General features: G+C 40.7%; 1 protein-coding gene across 2 annotated transcripts in view; it reads left to right on the top strand.

Moving 5' to 3' along the window:
- The window catches only part of LOC124616869 (S-adenosylmethionine synthase), a 281538-nt gene that overhangs the window by 203567 nt on the left and 65805 nt on the right, over window positions 1-12166 (top strand). The window lies entirely within an intron of this gene.

The raw sequence follows: 12166 nt of genomic DNA, 5'->3' as shown, positions 1-12166 counted from the left end.
TTAGTTAACTGGATAGAATGGACAGAAGTAGTAATGACGGAAGGTGTGAGTGGTTTGTACTATAATTATTATCTGTGTTTCTGAAGGGTTGATCTTGATAGTGCTCGTATTGAAACATTTACATGTGTATAAACAATAAACGATTAGCGAATAATTTCAGTGCAGTAATGTGTTCATTGTAAATAAGTATGTCTGTGTGTGTGTGTGTGTGTAAGTACAATTTAACTTCTGCAGCATTTCAGTGCAGTAATGTATGCATTGTAAGTAAGTATTATAGTAGTTCTATTACACGTTTATTACCTTATAAATAAATTTAAAAACTTTTTTATTTTAAATTCAGTACATTAGTATTTGTAAAATTATTCTTTCATATAGTGTTCATTAAAAAAATGACGATCATTCCGCTTGAGACCCGTGGAATGGTACATTAGCTTATTTATTTGAGTTGTAAATATTTGTCATGTATTATTGGTTTTCTGACATGTTCTACATCCTGGAGGACCTCCTCACTGCGGATCAATTGGAATGAAAGTAAATCTAATCTAATCTAACAAAAGTGAATTACATTTTATAAAAATATATCATTAATGAAAACCTACAGTGTGAAACAATCATTATTAAAAATCAGTTGTAAGCGTTAGCCCAGTGATAAAAGGAGTGCTATCAACTGTCATGAGAACTGTTAAAACACAGTTGCAATAAAATTGATTTACATTATGGGGTGGCAGTGCCCTCTATTGGGCGTTTCGATAAAGTCGCATTGCTCTCCTCCTTTAAGAACAGAAATTCTTTATTTTGTTTACATTATATTTTGATGGAGTTAATTGCTTGATATGTAATTGTAGCTTGCTCGCTAATGAGGTCCATGCAATCTGACGTGATGTGAATCTTCTTCTTTCGGTATTTTATATTCACATCCAGTCCAGAATCTCTAAAACACTATAGAAGATTAAAAGTAATTTCAAAGTTCATCAGTGAAAATAAGCTGTCTCGCTCTCCCGAAATTGTGAATAACTTCGCCCAATGGGCAGTTCATGGTACTGTAGCATGCACTACATTACAAATAATTTACGCATCGGATTTTATGGCACAAAAATCCCACGAGGCAAGATTCAGCTTCTCTCGTTTGGGAATTTTCGGTTCTCTGGACTATGCGGGTAAATACCGTATCAAATAATTCGGACAGACGGTCATCCAGGTATAGGGTATCAGTGGTTTTTCTGACCAACTTAAATAAAATGCGCTGAACACTTTGTTTTCCGGTGCTACTACGATTAACAACTCTGAACCTCACTTAAAGAGCGCAGTTAGCGGTATTTGGTTTCAGTTTGTCAGTATAAGTTGTAGATATGAATCTTGGATTACTCTTTATTTCTACGAATCTCAGTAGAAGAACAGATAAGTAAATTCCAAGTACGTCGTTTACACCCACCCTTTTCGTCGTGTACAATAAGATTTTTCTTCAATTCATTTTTCTATTGCCCTTTCTAACCTAGTAAGCAATCGTTGAGTCACTTTATATTCAAATAAAGATGCTTTTCCGTAACTATTCAGAGCGTTAAACATTGAATTCTCATAGTTGCGATTAAAAGGTGATTGCTTTTCGAATGTTCACTTGGCTCTTCTTGCTTTTTACGTATGTCCGCTGATTTGTATTAGCTCTCTTCAAACGTTCTCACATTTGTTTTGCTGTCGATTATGATGTTTTATCGGATACTCTCTTTTAAACTAATAAAAATGGTTCAAATGGCTCTGAGCACTACGGGACTTAACAACTGTGGTCATCAGTCCCCTAGAAATTAGAACTACTTAAACCTACCTAACCTAAGGACATAACACACATCCTTAAACTAATAACGTCAGTTCCACTGTGTTAGCAGCATCTTACTGTATGCTGAATAAACATTTTTCCGTCCGATAAAGTAGCTATCGTCGGTCATCGAACGCCTTTCTGAATTGTGCAACGGAAATGACCGCTCAGTAACGGCACCGTCAGTCATCCGTGCGGCGTTATGATAACAGACATCAGCTTCGTTTTTTGTAGCTCAAGCAAGAAACTGCAAGTTGTGCGGTGGTTTCAGACTGCGTCGTCTTTCGTCAGACGAACAACGTTGTGATGCTGGGTTGCGTCAGATGAGTTTGTATACAGGACGGCAATTTATTATCTCCCCCCTCCCTCCTTACTCTGTATCTACGATACAGATATTAATATCAAGCCCTTTGGTCCAATTTTTGTACATAATCAATCATATTTGCGTAACTTATTACGTTCGATGACTGATCAAGATGTATCGTTATTTGTACGTAAACACTAAACGCTTAATTGGAATGATACAGATGGTGCAAGACTGAAATACGTCGTACCGGTACTGTTGGACTGATGTATATTCTGGCGACAGACGATTGTCAGAATTAGTACCCGATCAGGAAATGAGACATGTAACGGAGCGCGAAGACATCAAAGTAACATCAACATTACGGATGCCAGTGATTATAATCTGCAGCATATGAAATGGGCTTTATGTTCCATTGTAACTACACGATGAAGTAGCTGAAAAAGTAGCAGGCTGAAGGCTATCCGATGAGTGCTTTTAGAAAACAGAACCACTGAGAATAAGCAGAATTTGTCCTGAGCATGTAATGCGCATGCTCTTCCTTTACAATCCTCTGTTTACCATACCAGCTGTGCCTAGTTTCTTTGCTTTTCTACAAATGGAATCCAGACCGAACTGAAGTACTGTTTAAGATATATCTGTACATCCTTATAGAAACGTCGTTTGGAACAACGCTTGTGTCTCATGCTACTGGTGCACATTTCTAGACAAGAATCTCTAAATGACGGAACGAATTAACGGACTCACATACTGGACGCATGGGTTTCAGATCCCCTTCTGTCTGGCAACTTTATATGGCGAATGCGGATCGTTTACTTCCTAATAGTTAGCAAGCATGTAAAACTAATACTTGAAGAAATCTACATCTACATGTATACTCTGCAAACCACTGTGAGAGGCATGGGAGAGGGTACGTCCCATTGTACCAGTTCCTAGGATTTCTTCCCGTTCCACTCACGTATGGAGCGCGGGAAGAATGATTGAATGTCTTCTGTGCGTGCAGTAATTATACCAATCTTATCCTCTCGATCCCAATGTGAGTGATGTGTAGGGATTGGCGTATATTCCTTGAGTAATCATTTAAAGCCGGTTCTTGAAACTTCGTTAGTAGACTTGTCGAGATAGTTTACGTCTATCTTCAAGATCCTTTCTATCCAGCTCATTCAGTATCTTTGTGACACACTTCTGTGGATTAAAAGACCATTCGTGTTGCTCTTCTCTGTATACGTTCAATATCCCCTGTTAGTCCTATTTGATTCAGGTCCGAGTCACTTAAGCAATATTCTAGAACAAGTCGCACGATTGATTTGTAAGCAATTTCCTTTGTAGACTGATTGCACTTCCCCAGTATTCTACCAACAAACTGAAGTCTACCTGCTTTACCCACAACTCAATCTATGCGATCATTCCATTTCATATCCCTACAAAGGGTTACATCCAGGTATTTGTATGAGTTGGCCGATACCAACAGTGGCTCATTGATATAGTCATAAGCGTTTTCGTTTTGTGAAGTGCAAAATTTTACATTTCTGAACATTTGAAGCAAGTTGCAAATCTCTGCACCACTTTGAAAACTTATCAAAAAGTCTAGGATTGCTATTACGATATGATTAATATGCAAGACTTCATTGTTATAATCTCTCTTTGATTTCCTACATCAACAGATTCAAAATTTTTGCTCCATACACGTGACTGAAAAGTAATTGAAATATTTTAATTACTTATTTGCCTTGGGCAATATAGTCCCAGTAAGATAATTGAAGATCTCCCTCAGAAAAGTTTGTTCAGTATATCTCAATTTCATAATTTTTCAGGAAATAAAAAAATGTTATTTTTCTTTGGTACTGTTTACTTGTACAGTTTATTATGTATGATCAAGTGTTACAGTGTGTATTATAGAACAGCGACATGTATTAAGCTTATTTTACAATATTTAGAAAGTTAGCGTAAATTTTATGTACCTTTCCGTGTAAAAAGTACGTTGGGGAATAACGTTTTTTATCAATACAATATTATTTTCTCTTACAATGGCGAAATTACTGGAAAGTATTAACAGAATATATTATCTGACATACGGAAACAATACAATTTCTTCATATAATTAAGCTTCAGACTGAAAAGTTAGTTCCATATAGGACAAGAAACTATAACAAAGAAAAAATTAAACTGAGGGAAAATAAATTTAACTGTTCACTCAGAAGCTAAGTTCACTTACAATCAGGTCTCTCACTTTCCGCACCACACAGGATGAAGCTCTTTATACAAAAAAGCAATTTGGTATTGACGGAGGACATCGAAAAACTTCAAAGAAGGGCAGTTCGTTTTGGATTATCGCGAAATAGAAGAGAGGAGGTCACGGATATGATAAGAGAGTTGGAATGGCAGTCATTAAAACAAAGGCGTTTTTCGTTGCGGCGAGATCTTTTCACGAAATTTCAGTCTCCAATGTTCTCTTCCCGCATGCGAAAATACAGGGTGTACATAAAGTCCGGGAACACTTTCAATTATTTATTGCACAAGAACCAAACATTGTACAGATATCATACATATGTCATTTTGAAGAGAAACCCTAAAAGTTTTTTTTTTTCGTGTATACCGCCACAGCGTAGTGTGGTACTTTGTCGATAGTTAGCGCTCTTCGCAAACATGGCGAGTTCAGGTGAGGAGAGAGCCTCCTGTGAGTTGTAGTTCGACAAAAACAAGTGTGCTACTGGCTGTTCAACGGTTTTTTATAACCAAGTACGGTAACAAGCCACCAACGAGGAAGGCCATTCACCACTGGCACAACAAATTCGTTCGACGGGTTGCTTGTGCCTGGCAAAGAGAAGCGGACGTCCCAGTGTGAGTGAAGTGAATGTGGAGCACGCACGAGAGACATTCATAAGGAGTCCAAAGAAATCGGTGCGTCGTGCATCCCGTAAATTCGAAATGGCTCCAATGACAGTGTGGAAAGTCCTGCGACAGAAGCCGTCTATGAAACCATTCAAATTGGAGCTAGCGCAGAAGTTCAATGATGACGACAAAGACAATCGTTTTGAGTGTTCGTAGTTGCAACAATTAAATGAGGATGTGGATGGCATTGTTGATCGCTTCATTTTTAACGACGAAGCCACTTTTCACACTAATGGGAAAGTGGACAGGCATAATTGTCGAATCTGGGGTACAAAGCATCCACACGAATGCATTGAATTTGAGCACGATTCCCCAAAGGCAATTTTTTTTTTGTGGCTTGACACGTCGAAAACTGAACCGGCCATTCTTCTTCGCCTAGAGCACTGTCACTGGATATTCCTACCTGCACATGTTGCAGCAATGGCTGATGCCTCAAATGCAATCGGACTCTTCGTTCATCTTCCAGCAGGATGGGGCTCCACCCCATTTTCATCGTGAAGTTCGTGGGTACCTGAACACGGAGCTGTCGCATCGATGGATTGGCCGTGCTACAGAAGAGGACAGCTGTTTCATCAAATGGCTTCCCTGATCACCAGATCTCACTACGTGCGACTTTTTTCTGTGGGGTCACACTAAAGACCTGGCGTATGTTCCGCCTCTACCTCGTGATGCAGCAGAGCTCCGGGAGTGAACACGGGAAGCGACTGCCACAGTCGACGATGCCATGCTGGGACGGGTATGGGGGGAAATCAATTACCGTATTGACGTCTGCCGGGTCACTCATGGTTCGCATATCGAATGTTTGTAAAAAAAAAAAAAAAAAAAAAAAAAAAACCTTTCAGAGTTTCTCTTCAAAATGCGATATGTATGGCATCTGTACAATGATTAGTTCTTGTGCAATAAGTAATTGAAAGTATCTCCCGACTTTATGTACACCCTGTATTTTGTTGACACCCATCTACGTACGGAGGAAAGATCATTGTAATAAAATACGAGAAATCAGAGTCGCACGGAGAAGTTGGTGTTCGTTCTCCGCGCGCTGTTAGCGGAATGGAAGAGAAATCATGTGAAAGTGCTTCTCTGAATGGCACTTAAGACTGAGCTGCACAGCATAGTAGTCATGTAGCTGCAAATGTAGGAAACCATCTATTAGGTTTAGGGATGTTAACTTGAGGTCCATTTTTTCTTTTGTTTTCAGCAAAGAATGTACCCAAGAGTGAATGAGAGTATGAGTACGACGTAGATATACTGAATGTGGATTACCTCCATTGATGTTCAACCATGTACCTAATAATTTTCAAGTTTTGGTCACACTTCCCAATTCCTTCAAGAACATTGACAGCCTCATTTCCTTTGTAAGGAAAGACGTACTTAAAACAGCTTCAGATATTACATACTATCCATTCATACGTAATCATGACTTCTATTACTCTTCTTTTTCCGATTAATGCGAAAGTACGAGACCAGGACATACAGCTATTTCCCGAAACAATAAACATTTGCTCTATTGTTGTAAAATATCCTGTCAAAACAAGGTAATTTTGTAAAAGGGTCATTGTCCCGTTGTTGTTTTGCTCAAACCAACAACCAGACCAAACAAATTATTCTACTGTACAATTGATGGTACACAACATTCTTGCGCGCAGCACATTTGATGTTGTTTTTTCAGGTGCGTCTTTGCCAGCCGTAGACATATAAGATTTTTATCGTTCCTCCCACTTTTTTTTGAGATTCTGCTTCCAGTTTCCTCAATCTGATTTCCTTTTTGTGCTCTTATTTCATGGCGCAATATCCTTTGGAGAAAAACTTACATCAGCCACATCTGCCGTTTTCATTGCTATACAACGTTCTTCCAGAATGGTCAACTTTACAACTACAGACAGCTCAACTTGTAAACAAAAAAATCCGTTGCTCGAGTGATATGCCTCTTTATTACAGTAATGGTAATGCCGTATGTCTAGAGCCTCCCGTCGGGTAGACCTGTCGCCTGGTGCAAATCTTTTGAGTTGTCGCCACTTCGGCGACTTGCGTGTTAATGGGGATGAGATGATGATGATAGAGATACCCAGTGCCTGAGCGGATAAAATCTCCGACCCAGCCGGGACTCGAACCCGAGCCCCTTGGTATGACAATCCGTCGCACTGGCCAATAATAGCTATCGAGGCGGACTTTATTACAATGGAAACTCAATATTGCCAAAAATGTGATATACACGTACAAACTTCATTGAGGGATAGGATACGATCTTGCAGTGCCTGTGTTATTCCAAATTACGATGCAAAGTTTCTTTGGACGTTCTTGCCTGTCCAAAGAAACAGACACTGCGGTGACTGCAGCCGCTATGAAATACGTATTTGCAATAACGAATATGGACCACCATAGACTGTAGAATGGAATGACGACTACGAAAATATGTGCTGGAGTGAGACTCGAACCTGGACTTCCTGCTAAACGCGAGCGGTCGCTTTATCATTTGATTATCTGTGTCCAAACGAACTTCGGATCGTAATTCGGAATAACAAAGTCATTGTCATATATCGTTATTCCATTCTACAGCTGATGGTGGTCCATATTCGCTATTGCGAATACATTTAATGTATTCTTTGAGGAAGGAATTCAGTTGTTGGAGGTGCATAGGGAAAAGTATGTCTCAACTTCTACTGAAAAAAAAGGCATGTCGAGAGGTTCTCCTTTCGTAAGAAACGTTATTACACAACAAGCAATTACTAAGAATTCATACTTTACATGCATCAGTAAGCAGAGTAAGAGAGAGTGAAGCTGCCAAAATTTGCATCTTGAATCTTGCAGAGAAATGCGAGGGAGAATTTAAAGAAAAAATGATCTGTTTTTAAGACGAGGTCATTACAGTCGGAGTTGAAGATCTAATTGGAAAATCTGTCGAATTAGACCATCACGGCATTGTCCGCGGCTCGTGGTCTTGCGGTAGCGTTCTCGCTTCCCGCGCACGGGGTTCGATTCCCGGCCGGGGTCAGGGATTTTCTCTGCCTCGAGATGACTGGGTGTTGTGTGTCTTTCATCATCATTTCATCCTCATTCACTCGCAAATCACCGTAGTGCCGTTAAAGAACTTGTGGAGCGGCGGCCGAACCGCCCCGCGAGGGGTCTCCCGGCCACCAATGCCATACGCTCATTATTATTATTATTATCGTGGCATTTACCTTAAGCGAATTAGGGAAACCATGGAACACCTAAATCTGGACGGCCAGAGGGGAATTTGAACAACTGTCTCCAGAGTGAGAGTCCAGTGACTCACCATTACACCACCTCGCTCGATGATGGAGAAATTCTCAGGCAAATAATGAGTAGAAAACACTCCTAATCACAAAAAGTGAGACTTCCTAGCAGATCATACCTGAAGACCAAGATGTTAACTAGGTATTTATGATCATACACAGAGTTAATCAACACAGTGGGAGGTTCAAATGGCTCTGAGCACTATGGGACTTAACTTCTCAGGTCATCAGTCCCAGTTAATCAACACAGTGGGAGGTTCAAATGGCTCTGAGCACTATGGGACTTAACTTCTCAGGTCATCAGTCCCCTAGAACTTAGAACTACTTAAACCTAACTAACCTAAGGACATCACACACATCCATGCCCGAGGCAGGATTCGAACCTGCGACCGTAGCTGTCGCGCGGTTCCAGACTGTAGCGCCTAGAACCGCTCGGCCACTCCGGCCGGCACACAGTGGGAGACTGTGGAGTTAAAAAAAAAAAAAAAAAAAAAAAAAAAAAAAAAAAAAAAAAAAAAAAAAACACACCGGCGTAAGTTTGAAGATAACTACGCAACATTGGCTTGACAGTGAGAACAACGCATAAGGATGTCACGATTACAGCTTATCATGGTTCCAAGCGGCTTCAGTGATTAGAGTCATTTAGTAACAGGTAAACTGAAACTGATGAACGCAAAAGTGTGTGCAATACTCCAAAGATTATAAAAAAAAAAGTTAAGCAGAGGTTACTTGAAAACAAGCTGCATTAAAACTTATATGAATTTCAAAAAAGTTGTCAGTTACATTTATCAAAATTGTATAATACGAACAAACACGCAACAGAGGTGCTAAAAACGCGATAATAGCCTGCGAATATCCCGATATTATTTCTGCAGAGGACTGGGTTGCTGTCGCAGATAGAAGCTAAATATTGAGACCTTAACATTGAATGACGCAATTTCTGTATTTCGTTATCTGAGTGATGCCTTCATTTTTCTGTTCTTCTAATGGCTTGGGTCTGGGAACATTAATCATTCTTCAAATTTCCAACTAACTCATTCCTTTTTTTTTTTAATTTCCTCGACATATCACTATGACTATAAAGTCATAATCGCTCTACACATTCATAACACGTTCCTGCGGACGCATTAATTGAGAATGGTTTTTTATTCCTCCTGGCTTCATACACATATAAAAATATTCGGTATCCGTTTCAGAATGTTGCGATAGGACTGCATGCAAATCTTTCAGAGACAGAAGTGTTGACATTCTGCCGTAATTGTACTGTTACGTCGCATGCCTTTTCCCACGATTTGTTTGGTGGCTTATGGAATACATAAATGGGTACAAATCTTCATGATTAAAGGTCAATAGAGCCGCGTACACAATTTGAAGCGGCTATATAACAAAAATTATTTCATTCTGGCTTCTCACACAATGGTGAAGTTCTTACACTCATCTTAGATACTCAGATTGCTAAATAGCTCGTATTTTTGTCTAGGATCCGAATTCATGAGTTATTAGAATATATGACTTTCCAGGATGAAGTTAATCGCAGAATGAGGTGTCACAGTGCTTGCTTACGAGACTGGACTCATAACCACCCGTATCAGTGGCGTAGTGATTAAGGCAATTATTCACAATAAGGGGGATTTAGGTATTTAATGACGATGGTAAATCACTTAACAAGAATATCGCAACGGTTCCTTCGAAAGGATAGCCGATTTTCCACCCCTTCGCGTAGGATTCGAGCGTGCGTTCCGTTTCTAAGGACGTAAAATTCTCTTCATTTTCCTAACATTGTAAGAGATGAATTTTGTTTTGTCCTTATCTATTGCATTCTAATTTATGCGTGCTCCATTCAAAAATACTACGGATTCTAACAGCTTACGCTTGGCTCCTGGAGTACGCGATAATTACTGTTTGTCCGGCAGATTCTCCGTTTTGCGCCCGATGACTACCGATTTCTCCGCTTTTCACATGTGTTGAAAGCATAACCGCCGTATGTAGTACGATCTCCATAGATGAAGCTGATTGTTTATTCCATGATTTAGTCTCGTTTAGTTGCATACAAATTATTTAAAAGTGTAAATATTTTGAGAATACTACACCTAAATACACTGCAATCAAAAAGGGAAACACCGATTTCAAAATCTACTTAGATACTCCGCAAACAACCGTACTTGTCGTTCCCTTCCTGTTCCACTCACAAATAGAGCGAGGGAAAAAACGACTGCCTGTATGCCTCCGCAAGAGCCCTAATTTCCCGTATCTTCGTGGTCCTTACGCGCAATGTGTGTTGGCAGCAGTAGAATCGTTCAGCAGTCACCTTCAAATGCTGGTTCTCTAAATTTTCTCAATAGTGTTTCTCGAGAAGAAAGTCGCCTTCCCTCCAGGGATTCCCATTTGAGTTCCCGAAGCATCTCCGTAACACTTACATGTTGTTTGAACCAACAGGTAAAAAATCTAGCAGCCCGCCTCTGAATTGCTTCGATGTCTTCCTTCAATCCGAATTGGTACGGGTACCGAACACTCGAGCAGCACTCAAGAATAGGTCGCACCAGCGTCCTGTATATGGTCTCCTTTACAGGTGAGCCATTCTTTCCTACAGTTCTCCAAAGCAACCGAAATCGACCATTCGCCTTCACTTCCACGGTTCTCACGTGCTCGTTCCACCTCATATCGCTTCGCAACGTTATACCCAAATATTTAAACGAGTTGATTGCACCCGCCAGGGTAGCCGAGAGCGCTAATGCGCTGCTTCCTGGACTCGGGTAGGCGCACTGGCCCCGGATCGAATCCGCCCGGTGGTTTAACAATGAGGGCCGATGTGCCGCCCATCCTGGATGTGGTTTTTAGGTGGTTTTCCACATCCCACTTGGTGTCTACCGGGCTGGTCCCCACGTTCCGCCTCAGTTACACGGCTCGCAGACATCTGAACACTTTCGCACTGTTCCATGGATTACACTCGACGCAGACAGTTGGGGTACACTAATACACTAGTTCCGTCTCGGGAAGTACGGGGGACGGCGGCAGGAAGGGCATCTGGCCACCCCTTAAACATTAACAAGCCAAATCCGATTAACGATGGCTGACACTGCGGGACAAGGCTCAAGCGATAGACAGATTTAAACGACTTGATTGTGTCAAGCAGGACACTAATAATACTGTACCCGAAATTGCGGGTTTGATCTTCCTACTCATCCGCATTAACCTACATTTTTCCTTATTTAGGACTAGCTGCCATTCATCACACCAACTGGAAATTTTGTCTAAGTCGTCTTGTATCTTCCTACAGTCACTCAACTTCGACACCTTATCGTACACGACGGCATCATCAGCAAACAACCGCAGATTCCTGCCCACCCTGTCAGCCAAATCATTTGTGTATATACAGAAACAGTGGTCATATCACACTTTCCTTGGGCGCTCCTGACGATACCCTTGTCTTTGATGAACACTCGCGGTCGAGGACAACATTCTGGGTTCGATTATTTAAGAAGTCTTCGAGCCCCTCACATATCTGTGAACTTATTCCATATGTTCGTACCATCGCTAAAAGCCTGCAATCTTCCGGAATCTAGAGATATGGATTCTGCCTGTTGCCCTTCATACATAGTTCTCAGTATATCATGTGAGAAAAGGGCAAGCTGAGTTTCGCGCGAGCGATGCTTTCTAAAACCATGCTGACTCGTGGACATAAGCCTCTTAGTCTCAAGAATGTTTACTATATTCAAACTGAGAATATGCTCAAGGATTCTGCAGCAAACAGAAATTAGAGATATTGGTCTGTAATTCAGTCCTTTCTTTTACGCTTCTTACATACTGGAATCACCTGCGCTTTTTTCCTTGTCTGTCACTCCCCATTCCGTGTTTGTGCTCCAATAACTTCGTCGTCGACGAGACATTGAACCTAAATTTTCCCTT

Source organism: Schistocerca americana, chromosome 1 (genome assembly GCF_021461395.2).
Source record: "Schistocerca americana isolate TAMUIC-IGC-003095 chromosome 1, iqSchAmer2.1, whole genome shotgun sequence".
Classification (NCBI taxonomy): domain Eukaryota; kingdom Metazoa; phylum Arthropoda; class Insecta; order Orthoptera; family Acrididae; genus Schistocerca; species Schistocerca americana.
The sequence above is the reverse complement of the archived record's forward strand: the minus strand, read 5'-3'. Positions and strand labels throughout refer to the sequence as shown.